Source organism: Perognathus longimembris, chromosome 2 (genome assembly GCF_023159225.1).
Source record: "Perognathus longimembris pacificus isolate PPM17 chromosome 2, ASM2315922v1, whole genome shotgun sequence".
Lineage (NCBI taxonomy): Eukaryota > Metazoa > Chordata > Mammalia > Rodentia > Heteromyidae > Perognathus > Perognathus longimembris.
In genome coordinates this window covers 64293551-64310743 of record NC_063162.1, presented here as the reverse complement: position 1 = coordinate 64310743, position 17193 = coordinate 64293551, and positions in this window count along the sequence as shown.

Sequence of the window (17193 nt, the reverse complement as noted above, 5' to 3'; positions counted from 1 at the left end):
TGACCCCACCCACTCAGGAGGTGAAGGCATGAAGACTGAAGACATACAACAGTCAGCAAAAGCAAGCCGAGAGAGTGACAAGCATGTCTGCAATTCCAGTTACTTAGGAAACAAGAGTTAGTATTATGGGTTAAGTTCATGCAAAGTGATAGAAATAAAGTAAGACTATCTCTGAAAGATAGATATGTGAACAAATAAGGAAAGTGTATCAATTGGTAAAGTGCTTTCCTTGCAAGTATAGGGCTCTGAAGTTCAATGCCCAACATCAGAAAAGATACCTAAAACTCTCTGTGGCTATGTAGTAAATGCACAGTGGCTTATTATATAAGGATCTGATTACATTCTGAGAAACAAATCCTCGGTGGAAGCAATGGTGGCATTTTTTCCAGAGATCATCTAGTCTATTTGGGCACAGAGATGGTTATGACGTCACCAGATGGTAGGAGCCAAGAGCGCACACTGCACTAGAGGGCCCAGCTATGGGAAGCATTGATGTAGAGTACACAACTGCCTGTCTTCCTATTCCCATTCCTCCAGCAAACTCCAGCCAGCACATGATCTCACAAGGCTGTGACAGAAATATACAGAATGGTAGACCATTGCCTGAGAAATAGTAAAGACATAAGAAATACTGGCTCCTAATGCTTACCAATATTTAGTATTAAATTAAGAAATGATGAGTGCATCATCTCACCTATAAAAAACAACAAAGGAGCTGGGAGCTTGTGCCTCACGCCTATAATCTTAGCTATTTAGAAGGCTGAGGTATGAGGAGCCAGATTCACTTAGAAAATGCCACAAGAGTCTTCACTCCAATTAACCAGCAAAATTTGGAAGTGGAGCTGTGGCTCAAGTGGTAGAGTGCCAGTCTTGAGCAGAAAATCTAAAGGACAGCACCATGCTCCTGAGTTCAAGTCCCAGAACATAAATAAACAAACCAACAAATAAATACATACATGTAGCACCCAGCCCCAAACCATTAGTTCTATTTGAAGCACACATACACCTCCTTCCTGCATAGGCTACAGGGTTCATCTACAATTAAACACACCCTTATATATGAACTACATCTTCACCTTTACTACATGTTCTTGTAGGCCCCTAGGCTCTCGGCTTTTCCCAGCAAGTCTCTGAAGGTTTATCATGCAGAACATGGGGCAATATTAACCACCATCCAGTGCTGGGAGGCTGTGAAACCCAGTGCCCCGTGTTTCCACACATGCAGGTGCTTGGGGAGCTCTACCCCGCATTCTCTACCTGCTGAGACCTGTGTGCGCCAACCTCCCTTTTACTGCACTTCTGCCAGAATGACAGATGCACATTAATGATTCCCTCCACGCCCCCAGGGGAAAGAGCAAGGAATGTGAATACTCAGCTATGTGGAGGAAGAAGATTCTCCAACATGATCACTGTTTATGGAGAGATTCATGAAAGCATTTACACTGAACACAAATGCAATGACCCACTCAGGCTCTCTCTTAATTGCCATGCTGTATCAGGACTGTGACCTGCTTTACACCACACAGAGGTTAAAGGTCTGGTCAGCAGGGTAAGGAGAATGTAGAAACATGTGCACTGGGACACATAGTGGTGCACTACCACTTAAGCCACACTTATACTCCTGGCTTTTGGTTCATTAACTAGAGATAAGATCTTTGGCAATTTTTCTTCCTGGGCTAACATCATACCTTTATCCTTAGATCTCAGCCCCTTGAGTAGCTAGGATTCTATGTGTGAGCTACCACAGCCTGGTTAGGTTTCTATTTCCCTGCAGCTTAAGATCTACTACAATGCAAAGCTACAATGTATGTGTAGATATCTGGAAATTACTCAGAATCAACATCTGACTTAGAATTTCAACCAAGTAAAAGAGTTTTTCACTTGAAATGCCTGATTATTAACTTTGTTTTGAATGAGTAAAGTATCAACTGGTCATGTTGGATATAGTTTTATGTAAATACAGTACTTGAGAACAATAAAAAATTTTAACACCTTACCAGATTTGCAGATACATTTTTGTCCCAAAGCAAACTTGGAGTACCATAAATTTGTTTTACATTGTAATTTGTTGAAAATGTTATTTTTAATGAATATGGATGAACAAAGAACAGGTCTAGCTGCTGAGGAGGCTGAGATCTGAGGACCAGGTTTCAAAGCCAGTCCAGGAAGGGAAATGCTCTGGACTTCCATTAACCAGAAAATAGCGCTATGTGTTCTCTCAAGTCTTGGGAAAGAAAGCTAAGGGACAGTGGCCAAGCCTAGAGTTCAAGCCCTAGCATCATGAACACACACACACACACACACACACACACACACACACACACACACACACTCACTCACTCACATTCAGATTAGCCATCATTGAGAATACAAACAACAGATGCAGGCAGGGATGTGGGAGAAAAGGAACTCTAAGACACTGTAGGTGGGAATATAAAGTGATACAACACAGCATGTAAATTTTTCAAAAAGCTAAACACAGAACACCCTAATGATCCAGTGATACCACTCTTGGGCATTTAGCCAAAAAATAACCAGTCAAGATACAGTTAGCACACTGGCACGTTAGCATTCACTGCCACACCATTCACCAGAGTTAGGAACACATCCCAGTCCTTAGTCATCCTACCAAGGATGAAAGTAATCACACACACACACACATCCACACACACACACACACATCCACACATACACTCCTCAGGGAGAATGACATTACATCACTTTCAGAAAATGGATAGACTCAGAAAACATTATGTTAAGTGAAGTAAATCAAAGTGAGGAAGGATGCATATTTTGTTTCATATATGGAAGTTAATAATTATACAGATATATAGATATATAAACATAGGGCCACACACATATGTGCACAAACATATTCGCTAAAATGTGGTATATACAGGGGAGAATTCCAGTTGTCCTTTGACTAACTAACTTAGAGTTTGACAAAATGAACACCAGGAAGTGGAAAGAGTGATGTCTGTTGGGGAGGGGAGTTCTAATACTCAATGCTTACATGACTGAAGGGGTCAGGTGGGGTTGGGAAAGATGGGGGAGAATAATAGAAGGGGTGACTGATCAAGTTGTACAAACAAACTGACAAGATTAAAATGCACTGTACAATTACCTAAAGATAATAATAATAGTAATAATAAGACTTAAGGGTAAAAAGAAGACAAAATTCCAGAAGCACTTTTTTTTCCCCCCAGTCCTGGGCTTGGACTCAGGGCCTGAGCACTGTCTCTGGCTTCTTTTTGCTCAAGGCTAGCATTCTGCCACTTGAGCCACAGCGCAACTTCTGGCCATTTTCTATATATGTGGTGCCGGGGAATCGAACCCAGGGCTTCATGTATACAAGGCAAGCACTCTTGCCACTAGGCCATATTCCCAGCCCCAGAAGCACTTTTTAAATGTCAGAATTTGGTCATCTGTTCCTGTCCAGCCATATAGCATGCTGGAATCCATTGTTTGTGTAACTCTATCACTGCCCAGATAAAAGTGTGCAAATGGCATGGGCATGTGTGTGATGGCCCATGTGACCCTGGATTAGAGGGAGAGACTATGGGAATGGGCCATCCACATTCATGTGTGGTTTTATGAACCTCTGTCTTTGCTTTGTTTTGCCCCCTCTCCTTCACAAGACCCACCTTCTTCTGAAGGCTGGTGACAGTTTTTAGGAATTCAGAAAAAGCGTTTTGAATTATCTATAAAAGTTTTATGACAAAATAATTTCTAAACAACGTTCACAACTTTTGTCCATTGTGTTATATTTAGAATAGTTTTTCTTTTTTAAAAATTGTGGGCATTTATAGCTCTTTTTAAGTGTCTGCTTTTGTTGTGACCCAAGGACAAGATTGGAGTGACTGTATGGACGGAAATCTGAATTAAGAAAAAAACAAATGTGTGTGTGTGTGTGTGCATGTGCACGTGTGTATGCACATATGTGTGTTTGTGCACACCTGTGTGTATGTCAATACCAGAGCTTGGACTCAGGCCCTGGGCACTGTCCCTGAACTTTTCTGCTTGAGGCTGATGCTCCAGCACTTGAGCCACACCTCCACTTCTGGCTGTAAGGTGGTTAATTGGAGATGAGAGTTTCACTGACCTTCCCGCCAAGGCTGGCTTGAATGATAACCTTCAGCTCTCGGTCTCCCGAGTACCTAGCTTACAAAAGTGAACAGCCGCACGTGTCTCTGTATTTCTTTTGTTTTCAATCCCGCACTATTTAAATTAGTGAGTTTTAGTATAAGGTATTACAAGGAGCAAAATCATTACATTAATAACTAATTGAACCAAGAAATCAATGGATGCTAAAACTAATTGGTGAAAACTGGACAAAATTTAGACTATTCACAAAATGTGTATGGATTATAAAAGAAAAACAGGACTATAGTGAGAAAATGTCAGATGCTGCTCAGTCAGGGGTCCAAATTACCATCACCAGACCAGGGGGCAGTTAATTCTGTACCCTCAAACACAGAAGATGAGGAAAAAGGTATCACTATCCTAGGATAGTGTTTGTCACAAATGCATTACTGAACTCACAAAGAAACATCAAAGAAATGCAAAGGATATAAATACAGCAACTATTTCTCGTCAAGCTGATGCCCATTATTCAAAATAAACTGGTGATTTCAAAAGTTTGAAGGTTACGGGTGACAATGCAGATCAGTGTGGCATTTCTCCAGACTGAAGAAATTGAAGAGACGCACAGGTGAAGGTCGCAGTTGGAGTCAATTACATTTTCCATGAAGGCCCTCGTTAGTAGAATTGATGCATCACAAATTCTCCTATGAATTATGTGAGCTTAACATGCCTACATTAATTTCCTGATCTTTGTGTTGACATTTTGATTAAAGCAAAAGAATATGCATGGCAGATTTCAGAATATTTACCAGCTCAATGTCAAATTGCTCTCAAATTTCTTGAAGAAAACAAAAGACTCCATTCCTATCCTTTGTGATATAATGTAAAGTATAAATAGTCTTCCAATAAAAATAAAACATAAAATGTGGTCCAAAGAAAGAAGATTGAAGAGACTCTGATGCTGAATGAGTACAAATTTTGAGTTCACTTTTTGAGAAGTTGTGATCCTAAAGAGTTGTGATGGGGTAAGCTCACGATAAGTATCCAACACCTTATGGCAGTGTTCTGATGACTTCAATACTGAGCTTTACTTATGATTTGAATATAAAATATTTTAGATCCAGGCCCTGCTGACACATGCCTTGAAAACAAACTAAACAGGAGGATGAGATATGAGAAAAGTACTTCACACCCTGCCTGAGTCACAGTGCAGGTGGGCCTTGTCTCCTATTAACCACCAAAAGCCAGAATTGGAGCTGTGACTCAAGCCATGAAGCCTTGAGCACAAAAGATAAGGACAAGGGTGAGATTCTGAGCACAGGTCTCAATACTGCAGAAAAAAAATGAAATTCAGTAATTACCTTTTCTCAAATCCAGTCCATCCAGATGACAATTTACATGGTAACAAATTATTATTTATTATTGTTATCATTACAATATGATTAGTATTATTTTGTGCAGTCCTGGGTCATAAGGCTTGGCCACTTTCAGAATCTATACTCAAAGTTGATACTCAACCAATTGATCCACAGCTCAAATTCCAGTTTTTGATGGTCAATTGGAGATAAGAATCTCACTGACTTTCCTGCCTGGACTGGCTTCAAACCATGATCCTCAGATCTCAGCCTCCTGAGTAGCTAGGATTATAAGTATGAGTCACTGGTACCAGCTAGTAATAAACCGTGTGTGTGTGTGTGTGTGTGTGTGTGTATGTGTGTGTATATGTGTGTGTATGTGTGTATGTGTGTGGTTTGCAAAGTCTCCTTTCCTAACTATAGAAAGGCTTTATATGGTTTGTGTAATGATATCATCTCTTATAATCATATCATAAAATAACATCATATCAAGACAAAAGTAAAACTTTAAAAGATTAAACAAAAATGCACATTTACATTTCAGAAGCCCATGTTTATAGTTTATTCACTGTGATATCTATTAGGTAATAAATATTTTGGCTGATTATTAATTTTGTTCTTTGACATCTGAGCTGTGTTTTACTGCTGTGATAGATTTTCACTTGTGATGTTTAAACCATTTTTCACAGAGTCTTAATTGATTTATTGATGCTAACCAGTGAAATAGAATCCAAAGAAAATAAATTGACATAATGAAGGGGTAGTGCTTATGTTTCTCTTGTATTTTGTTTTATTTATTTATTTTATTGTTATTGTAAGGATGATGTACAGAGAAGTCACAGTTACACGAGTCAGGTAATGGGGGCATTTCTTTTGGGACAGTGTCCCCTCCTTCCCTCACTCTCTCCCAGCTCTCTCCTCCCATCTCTACCTACACATTGTGTACTTCATTTTCAACGTATGGTCTAGTGAGAATCACTGTTGCATTTGTTTACCCTATGTCCCACCAGGTCTCTTTAATTTATTTTTGTTCTTAATACCTTTCTGCAAGATTTCAATCCCATGTGTCATTTTATGGGTACAGTGCATCTTGATCAATGGAGCTGCTTCTTCCAGCATACCCCACAGGTATACTCTATTAGCATTAGAGTTAGGGGCTGGGCACTGGTGGCTCACACTTGTAATCTTAACTACTTATGAGTCTGAGATATGAGGATCACTGTTCAAATCCAGCCAACACAGGAAAGTCATCAAGACTTGTATGTCCAATTAACCACAAAATGTTGGAAATGGAGCTGTGGCTCAAGTAGTAGAGCACCATTCTTGATTGGAAAAGCTAAGGGACAGTGCCCAGGGTCTGAGTTCAAGCCTGAGTATTGGCATACACACAATCACACATGCACATGCACACACACATACACAAATACAACTCACATAAGAAAAACAATTGCTTTTCATTTCTACACAGGAGAAAAAGTGAAATGATCAAAAATACCCTCTTGTTCTTGTTCATCTTCATTTTTTATATGTGTAATAACTCTTTTCCTCTCATTTTAGGTGAAAATAGATAAGCAGGTATAGTGAAAATTTTGAATTGATAACTTACAAAATCAGCTTTATGTGCTAAGTCAATCGTCATTTTATTTATCTGATTCATTAACCTTTCCTTTATCCACTGAAAATGCCAGACTATTTTTTTAAATTTTTTTTTATTATTAATTGAACATAAATTTTTTTTACAAGGTGTTGTGCAAAGCGGGTGCAGTTACATAGTAGGGCAGTGTGTACATTTCTTGTGATATCTTACAACCTGTTTTTCCATCCCTTGTCTAGGTCAGGTAGACCCATATGCAATATACAATGTATCAAGCACATATACAGTGTTCACAGACTTGGTCTCTACTGTCTCTCCATCTCCCTTTGTTAACAGTCATATATCAGGGAGATCATGCCCCTTTGTTTTCTGTGTTCTAGGCTTGTCTCACTCAACATTATTTGTTCGAGTTCTGACCATTTCCCTGCAAATAACAATATTTCACCATTCCTAATCGCTATGTAGTATTCCATTGTGTATAAGTACCATATTTTTTGGATCCATTCATCTGTAGAGGGGCATCTGGGTTGTTTCCAAATTTTGGCTATTGTGAATTGTGCCGCGATAAACATGGAAGTACAAATGTCCTTTTGATATCTTGGGTTTTGCTGTTTAGGATAGATGCCTAGGAGTGGTATGGCTGGGTCATAGGGTAGGACTATATTGAGCTTTTTGAGAAACCTCCATACTGTTCTCCAAAGTGGTTGTACTAATTTGCACTCCCACCAACAATGGAGAAGGGTTCCTCTTTCCCCACAGCCCCTCCAGCATTTGTTGTTTCCTGAGTTCAGAGTGTAGGCCATTCTAACTGGGGTGAGGTGGTATCTCAGGGTTGTTTTTATTTGCATTTCCTTTACTAGCAGGGATGTTGAGCATTTCCTCATGTGTTTCTTTGCCATTTTTATATCTTCTCTTGTGAAGTCTCTCTTTAGCTCTTTTGCCCATTTCCTAATAGGTTTATTGGGCTTGGAGGGGCTTAGTTTTTTGAGTTCTCTGTAGATGACAGATATCAGGCCTTTGTCTGTTGCTGTGCTGGTAAATATCCTTTCCCATATCGTTGGCTGTCTTTCTATTTTGGTGGCTATGACCTTAGCTGTGCAGAAACTTTTTAATATGTAGTAGTCCCATTTGTTGAGTCTTTCCCCTATTTGTTGTGCCCCTGGGACTCTATTCAGGAAGTTCCTTCCTGTGCCTATAAGTTCTAGTGTCTTTCCTACTCTGTCCTTCAGTAGTTTCAAGGATTCAGGTCTGATGTTGAGGTCCTTGATCCATTTTGAGTTGATCTTGGTGCATGGTGATAGGCTTGGGTCTACTTTGAGTTTTCTGCATATGGCTGCCCAGTTCTCCCAGCACCAGTAGTTGAAGAGGCTATGTTTATTCCATTGTATGTCTTTAGCTCCTTTGTCGAATATCAGTTGGCTGTAAGAGTGCGGTTTTATTTCTGGGTCTTCAATTCTAATCCACTGGTCTTCCGATCTGTTTTTATACCAATACCATGCTGTTTTTGTTATGATGGCCTTGTAGTAGAGCTTGAAGTCTGGTATGGTGATACCTCCTGCACTATGTTTTTTGCCTAGAATTGCTTTGGCTATTCTAGGTTTTTTGCTCTTCCATATGAATTTATGGATTGGTTTCTCTATTTCAGTGAAGAATGTGGCTGGGATTTTGATAGGTATTGCATTGAATTTGTATAACAATTTGGGCAATATGGCCATTTTCACTATATTGATTCTGCCTACCCATGAGCATGGGAGGTCTTTCCATCTCCTTGTGTCTTCTTTGATTTCCCTTATTAGATTTTTGTAGTTTTCATTGAATAGGTCCGTCACGTCCTTGGTTAAGTTGATCCCTAGGTACTTTATTCTTTTTTTGGCTACTGTAAATGGAATTGTTTCCATAATTTCCTTTTCTGTTTGTCTATTGCTGGTGTACAGAAAAGCTGCTGACTTTTGTGGATTGATTTTGTATCCTGCTACTTTGCCAAATTGGTTTATTAGATGTAGGAGTTTGGGTACTGAGTTTTTTGGGTCCTTGAGATATAAGATCATGTCGTCTGCGAATAGGGATAACTTGATTTCTTCCTTGCCGACGTGGATCCCTTTGATGTCTTCCTCTTGCCTTATTGCTATGGCTAGGGATTCCAGCACTATGTTGAACAGAAGTGGGGAGAGTGGGCATCCTTGTCTTGTTCCTGTGTTTAGGGGGAATGATTTAAGTTTCTCTCCATTTAATATGATATTAGCAGTTGGTCTGTTGTATATGGCTTTTATTGTTTTGAGGAATGTTCCATCTATTTCTGTTCTCTCCAAAGCTTTTAATAGGTATGGATGTTGTATTTTGTCGAAGGCTTTTTGGGCATCGACTGAGATAACAATGTGATTCTTGATTTTAGTTCTGTTTATGTGGTGAATTACATTGATTGATTTACGGATGTTGAACCATCCTTGTGACTGAGGGATGAAGCCTACTTGGTCATGATGTATGATATTCTTGATCAGTTTCTGGATCCTGTTAGCTAATATTTTATTGAGGAGCTTTGCATCTGTGTTCATTAGTGATATTGGTCTGTAGTTCTCTTTTTTTGTTGGATCTTTGCCTGGTTTGGGGATGAGTATGATATTAGCTTCGTAAAATGAGTTTGGGATTTCTCCCTCCGTTTCTATTTCGCGGAAGAGTTTGAGGAGTATTGGAATTAGCTCCTCACTAAAGGTTTTGTAGAATTCGTTGGTGAATCCATCTGGGCCTGGGCTTTTCTTAGTAGGGAGGTTCTTGATTACCTCTTGTATCTCACCGTAAGTTATTGGTTTATTTAGTTGATTTATTTCTTCTTGGTTCAGTTTGGGCAGTTTGTACTTCTCTAAGAATTGATCCATTTCTGTAAAATTATTGTTTTTTGCTGAGTAGAGGTTTTGGAAATAGCACCTTATGATTGTTTGAATATCGTGTGTACTTGTTGTAATTTTTCCTGTGGAGTCCCTGATTTTACGAATATGAGTCTCTTCTCTTCTTTTTTTTTGTGAGTCTTGCAAGGGGTCTGTCAATTTTGTTTATTTTCTCAAAGAACCAGCTTTTAGTCTTATTTCTTTGTTGAATGGTCTTTCTATTTTCAATCAGATTTATCTCTTCTTTAATCTTTGTAATCTCTCCCCTCCTAGTCGTTTTAGATTCTGTCATTTCTTGTTTCTCCAGTTGTTTTAGTTTCATCGTGAGGGTATTCACCTGCTCTGCTTCCATTCTTTTAATGTGGGTACTGAGTGCAATGATCTTGCCCCTCAGTGCTTCCTTAGCTGTGTCCCATAGGTTTCTTTGTGATGTGTTTTCTTTGTCATTGTGGCTTATGAATTCGTTGATTTCATCTTTAATTTGATCTGTGGCCCAAGTGTTGGATAGCAGCGTGGGGTTTAGCCTCCAAGAGTGTGTATAGGCTCTGTGGTATCCTTTGTTGTTGAGGGTTACCTTTAATACACTGTGATCAGATATAATACATGGGATGATGTCAATACTTTTGTATTTGCTGAGGTTCTTTGTGTGGGCTATGACGTGGTCTATTTTGGAATATGATCCATGGGCTGCTGAAAAGAAGGTTTATTGGGTCTCTGTAGGGTGGAAGGTTCTATATAGGTCGGTTAGATCCATTTGGGAAATGGTGTTATTTAGGTCCTCAGCTCCCTTACTAATCCTCTGGGTGTTGGATCTGTCTCTTGGAGAGAGAGGAGTATTAAAGTCACCCACTATGATTGTGTTTGCATCTATCTTGCTCTGTAATTCTGTGAGAATTTGCTTGACATATGTCGGGCCTCTTTTGTTCGGTGAGTATACATTTATCACCGTGATGTCTTGATTCTGGATTTTTCCTTGTATTAATATGTAGTGTCCTTCTTTGTCTTTTTGAGTGGACTTTAAAGAGAAGTCCAGCTTGTCTGAGATCAGAGTGGCTACACCTGCTGTTTTGGTGGGTGCATTTGCTTGGTAGATCTTGCTCCATCCTTTCATTCGAAGCCTGATTTTGTCCCTTGCTGTAAGGTGGGTCTCTTGTAGACAGCAGATGTCAACTTTTTGTTTGCGGATCCATTCTGCCAGTCTGCTCCTCTTAATCGGGGAGTTTAAGCCATTTATATTTAAAGAGATCAAGGATAAGGGTGTTTTTTCTCCTTCCATTTTCCTGTTGGGCTGTTTTTTCCTGTTTTTTTTTTTTTTTTTTTTTTTTTTCTTCTTGTCTTTAGTGAGCTGGTCTTTCTGCTGGACTTTGGCTATTGAAGTTTCTTTCTGATTCTGTCTGTGTGTCTTTTACGATCTCTGTTGGGTGGGCTTCCCCTCTTAATATTCGCTGTAGGGCTGGTTTTTTATTCACATACTCCTTTAGCTCCTCTTTGGTGTGGAAAGATCTGGTTCTCCCTTTGAATGTGAACTCCAGTTTTGCTGGATATTTGATCCGAGGTTGTAAATTGTTATTCTGAAGTACTTGGATGGTGTTCTTCCACTCACTTCGAGCTTGGTAAGTTTGTGTGGATAAGTCAGATGTTATTCGAATCCTCTTCCCATTGAAAAAAGTTTCCTTCTTCGCTTTGGCTGAATTCAGAATTTGCTCTTTAATCTTGAGGTCTGTAGTCTTGAATATTATGTGCCTTGGGGTGGTTTTACTGGGGTCTGGCCTGCCAGGTGTCCTATAGGCTTCGGTTACCTGGATGGGGTCCCCTGTGAGATTGGGGAAGTTTTCTGCAATAACTTTATTGAGAACATGATTAAGCCCTCTGCTCTGATATTCGGCTTCTTCTTCTATTCCAATTATGCGCAGATTATATCTCTTGTCTTTGTCCATTAGTTCCTGGATTAATCTTCCCTGAAGCTTCACCTTTTCTTGGAGTGTGGTCATTTTCTGGTTGTTGTCAGCTGCTTCATCGTCCAGGCGAGAGATTCTGGATTCCATATGGTCAACTCTTTGTGTTATGGTTTCAATTGCGGAGTTTATGGATGTCAGAGAGCTATTCATGGTTGTCATATCAGCTCTGATCGTGGAAATTTCTTCCTTTAAAGAGTTGTATTTTAAATCTATTTTTTCATGCATTTCAATTCTCAGGGTGTGGAGATTTTCTTTAAAGGCGGCTTGCATTGTATCCATTTTTGCTTCCATTTCTTTAAACGAGGCTTGCATTGTATCCAGTTTTGCTTCCATTTCTTTCTTGGCTTCCTGGGTGTCCTTCCAGATTTCCGCTCTAAACTCCTGGAATTGTTTTCTGATTTCATTTCTGACGCTTTCGATCATTCCTGTTAACATGGCCTCATTTGCTTTTTTATTCTCCATCTCCTCTTCAGTCGTGCTGCTTTTTGGAGCTGGCAAGTTGGCTTGTCCTTTGATGAACTGAGTTATGTTTCTTTGTGATTTGCGCATCTGGAGGTCTGTGTAGATCTTCCCTCCCTTCTGTGTAGGCGTGTCTACGGCAGCAGGTGCTGTCGCTGTGGCCCCGCCCACCAGTGCAGGGCACGCCTACCAGAGCGGGCGCTTTCGCCGGGGCCCCGCCCTCCTGTGCACTGTGAGTCCCCTACAACAGGCACTTTAGCGGGGTCTGCCTCCCAGAGCGAGCCCTGGGTTGTTGGGTTGTGCTTGCGCCCTCCCGCGAGTCCGTTGGGGAGGGAGGCAGTATGTGTGGGGCCCAGTGGGATCGACTGTCCGGGTGTGGCTTAGCACCCTCAGACCTCGCCTCCGCTGCGAGGAGGGGGAACGAGATCAGGCTCAGGTGACCCTGCTGGGCTGGTATTGCCCACCAGCGCCTGTCATTTTAGTTGTAAGAGTCCGCAAGGTCCATGCGCCTCGGTTGGGGCTTGCCCTGCCGGCCGTCCCCCGGCCCCTGTTGGGAAGGGGACGGGGCCGGTTCTGCCAGTTCAGGAACCTTTGGGGGCTTGGGGTTGTTCCGCCCTTCCCCTGCTAGACTGGCTTCCCAGCGCCTGATGGGAGCTTCCCACCTGATTTGGGGGTTCTTTGTTCCCACGGGAGTGGGGAGGGGGAGGGAGGGAGATATAGCTTCTTTGTCGGGCTTGGGTCTCCCGTTGGGGGAAGGGATTATGGGGGACTCACTTTTGCTGCTTTGTGTGTGTGTCCCGCGCAGCTGTTGGCCCTTCAGGGGTTGGCGAAGTGTTGTGGTGGCTTCCCCCGTTCCTTCTTTCTGCCGCGCTGGGTTCCCTTGTCCGAACCCGGTGTGGACCCGACCTTCTCGTCGCTGCCGGTGTGTGTCTTGGTCCGCACCCTGCCTTGTGTCTGTGGGGTCTCCCGCTATATGGATTCTGCGCTCCTGGCAACCTGTCTGCCTATCGCCGGGTTCCCCTTTCCCAGCCTGACCCTGTTTGGGCCAGGGTCGGCTGGTGGGGGGAGGGTGCCCCGGTGAATCTCTGGCTCCGTGTAGGTTTTCGGTTCTTCTTTTTTGCTCCTTTTTGTTTTCCTGCGTTTCTCCACTGCTTCTGGCTGCTGGTTTTGCTGGGTTCTTGGTGGGGTGTTGGGTGTTGGAGTTCCCAGCTCGCTATTCAGTTGGTGCGAGTCGGGGTGCCTCCCTATTCTTTCGGCGCCATCTTTCTCTCTCCAGACTATTTTTTGATCTCCTTACCTATTGATTTATTATTTAGTCTAAATATATTCCAGAAAAGGTATTTGAATATAATCTTTACAGGAGGCCACAGGAATTTTTGCATTTGCTTCTGGACCTAACCCACCCAACTTGAAGTACCTGTGTCAATCACGTCTACCCCTATCAGCCCTGTCTCCACTGCTGGCGGTGACTCATCCCCCGGGGACCCATGCAGGGTAGGACTGCAGCTTTTGAGCCTCACCCCTCTTGGTGAGTTCACCTTCATATCTAGCAGGAAAAATACAGACTGTCCTTGGAGCCTTCCAAGTATGTTATTAACACAAACTGCAATGATCCTCTCCAGGGTGTGTGATTGGTTGAAAAGGACATGGACATGGTATGTCTGATTCAACAGGGATTATTTTGATTTTATTTCTGATGCCTTGGTGTTTTCTGGAAGGACCTGGATCCTCCTTATCTGAACGCTATTATTAACCCCAAAATGAATATTCTTCCTTTAATGTTTCTGCTACAGAGAAAGTTGTACATGCATTCTGACTAGTATTCTGACAGCCCTCATTCAACTTGGGATTTTTTTTGTCTGTAACATGCTTACATATGCTAAATGGAGGTTGAGGAAACACTAAGCAAGCATCTCATCTGTCTCCATAGAGATTTGGGACATCCTGGTCTACATGTTCTAATTTCAAAATGAAGAACAGTTGTGCATGTTCCTTTTCCTCTGACACGTAGAGAAATGCATTAAGGTCTCTATGTTATTCTTGAGCAATCAAGTCTAAAATTCATATGAAAACACAAAAGACCCTAAATAGCCAGAGTACACTTGAGAAAGAAAAGCAAGGTTGGAAATATCACCACATCCACAGTGCTAGATTTCAAATTACAGTGAAACCATGTTAACGAAAACTTAGTGATTGGCACCAGTACGCACAATCATCAAGACCAATGGAACAAAATAGAAGACCCAGAAATAAATTCACACATCTACAGTCATCTGGGTGTTGATAAAGGGGCTCCAAACAAACACTGTTGAAAGATAACCTTGTCAGCAATTGTTTCTGAGAAAACTGGCTATTCACAAACAAAAGAAAGCATTGACATCTCTGCCTCTCTCCCTGTGCCAGGATCAACATTCTATCATAAGTCCTGAAACTCACACCACTGCTGAGAACACAGTTAAACACTAGAATCCATGGGCATATTCTGTTACTTTCTGTGTACAAAATTGGCAGCTTGGCAAATCAATGTAGCAAATTAAAATTTTGCTGCATCAAACTAAAAATGTTATGCATGGCAAAGGAAAAGGAGGCTGCCTATACAATGGGAGATCACACTTGCCAGCTACATACCTGACAAGAGATCAATAACCAAAGCACACAGAGAAATTAAAAACCTAGACTCCCAACCAATAGATGACCCCATTAGTAAAATGGAAAATGTACAGGAAATTCTACAAGAAGAAGTGCCAATGACAGATGGATGCCTGAAACAAAGGTCATCATTCTTGGACATAAAGGACATACAAGTAAAGGTCATTGATATGCCACCGGACCCCAGTTGGAATGGCCATCACGACTAGAACAACAAATGTTGGGTGGAAATGAAAGATAGGGAACAGACACCAAAATACAGCACAACCACTGTGGAAAGCAGCAGGAATTTCCTCACATCTAAAATAAACCCACCCCACAGTGGGTCTGTACCTCTGGTGGGCCTGTCGTGGAAGGTATTGGTGGGATTCCGGATTCCCAGTGGTGGAAAGACCACATTCCCTGAAGCGCTGTTCACGGAACTGCAGTGCAAGCAAACTGGTGCCCTAGGGTGGATGAATGGATCAGAAAATACGGTCTATGGAAGCAACGGCATTACTATTACTCAGTGACAGAGACTGAAATTAGGCTTGTGAGGGAGGCCAGTGGGACTGAAGACAAGTTCAGAAGGACAAGGGTCATGTGTTTCTCTTATGTGGGTGCTAGACCTAAACAATAAACACACATACACACACACACTCGACAGTCTGTTTGGAAGGGAGGGGAAAAGTCAATGCAAGATGGCCAAAAATACTGAAGTACATTCTATCTATGAATGAAGATAGCAGAAAGATTAGTCTCCTCCCAAACCGTTTTTCTCATGGAAAGCTGTTGAGTAACAGCAAGAGGTGAAGGGTACATGAGTCAATCTGACAGAAACCCCATATACACAAGTGTGAAATGTCCTCGTGAACCCTCAGCCAACAATTTGCACACATTTTCAACAACTTGTAGGTGGAGTTGATAGGGGAGAGCTGGGAGAGAGTGAAGGAAGCAGGGACACTGTCCAAAAAGAAATGCCCTCATTACCTGACTCGGGTAACTGTGACTCTTCACCTTACAATAACAATGGAATAAACAAATAAAACAAAATACAAGAGAAACATAAGCACTACCCCTCCATTATGTCAACTTAATTTCTTTGGATGCTATTTCACTGGTTAGCATTAATAAATCAACTGATGCTCTGTGAAAAACATTTTAAACATTACACGTGACTATATATCATAACAATAAGACACAGCTCACTTATTGATGAACAAAAACTAATAATCCGAAACCCTAAAAAACTAAGAAATCCGAAAGGAGGAAGATGGCACCGCCACAGTAGGGAGGTACCCCAACTCGCTCCAACTGAATAGCAAGCTGGGAACTCCAGCACCCAATACCCCATCAAGAACCCAGCAAAACCAGCAGCCAGAAGCAGTGGAGAAATGCAGGAAACAAAAAGGAGCAAAAAAAGAAGAGCCTATAACCTGCACAGAGCCGGAGAATCTCCGGGGTACCCTCTCTCCACCAGCTGACCCTGGCCCGAACAGGGCCAGGCTGGGAAAGGGGACCCGGAGAACGGCAGACCGACTGCCGAAAACCCACACCGGGAGCAGAGTCCAGACAGCGGGACTCCATGGACACCAGGGAGAGCGCGGACCAAGACAGACAGCAGTGACGGGAAGTTTGGAACTGCACGCCCGGGACTGGACTTGAGCGGCGGGGGAACCGAGCGGTACAGAAGGGGAGAGCCAGGGCCATCACCACGACCTTTTGCCACACCCCAGCACTCCACCCCAGAAGGACCAATGGCGGCACGGGACACACACACAATCCAGGACCAGTGAGTTCCCCATTGCCCCCTCCCCCAACGGGAGAACAGCTATCAGAGACCCAAACCCTACAAAGAAGCTAGAGCTCCCTCCCTCCCTCTCCCCCCCAGAGGGAACAAAGAACCCCCAAATCAGGCGGCAAGATCCCATCAGGCTCTGGGAAAACACAGAAGGTCACAGGGGAAGGGCGAAGCAGCACCAAGGCAGCAGAGGAGCCTGAACCGGCCGTACTGGCCTTGCCTCCTTCCCAACAGGGGCCCGGGGACGGCAGGCATTGCAAGCCCCACCCGAGGCACCTGGGCCTCGCAGACTTTTTCAACTAAAGTCACAGGCACTGGTGGGCAATACCAGCCCAGCAGGGACACCTGGGCCTGATAACGCACCTTCCTCACAGCGGAGGTGCAGTCTGAGGGTGCTAACCCACGCCCGGACACTTGATCCCACTGGGGCCCA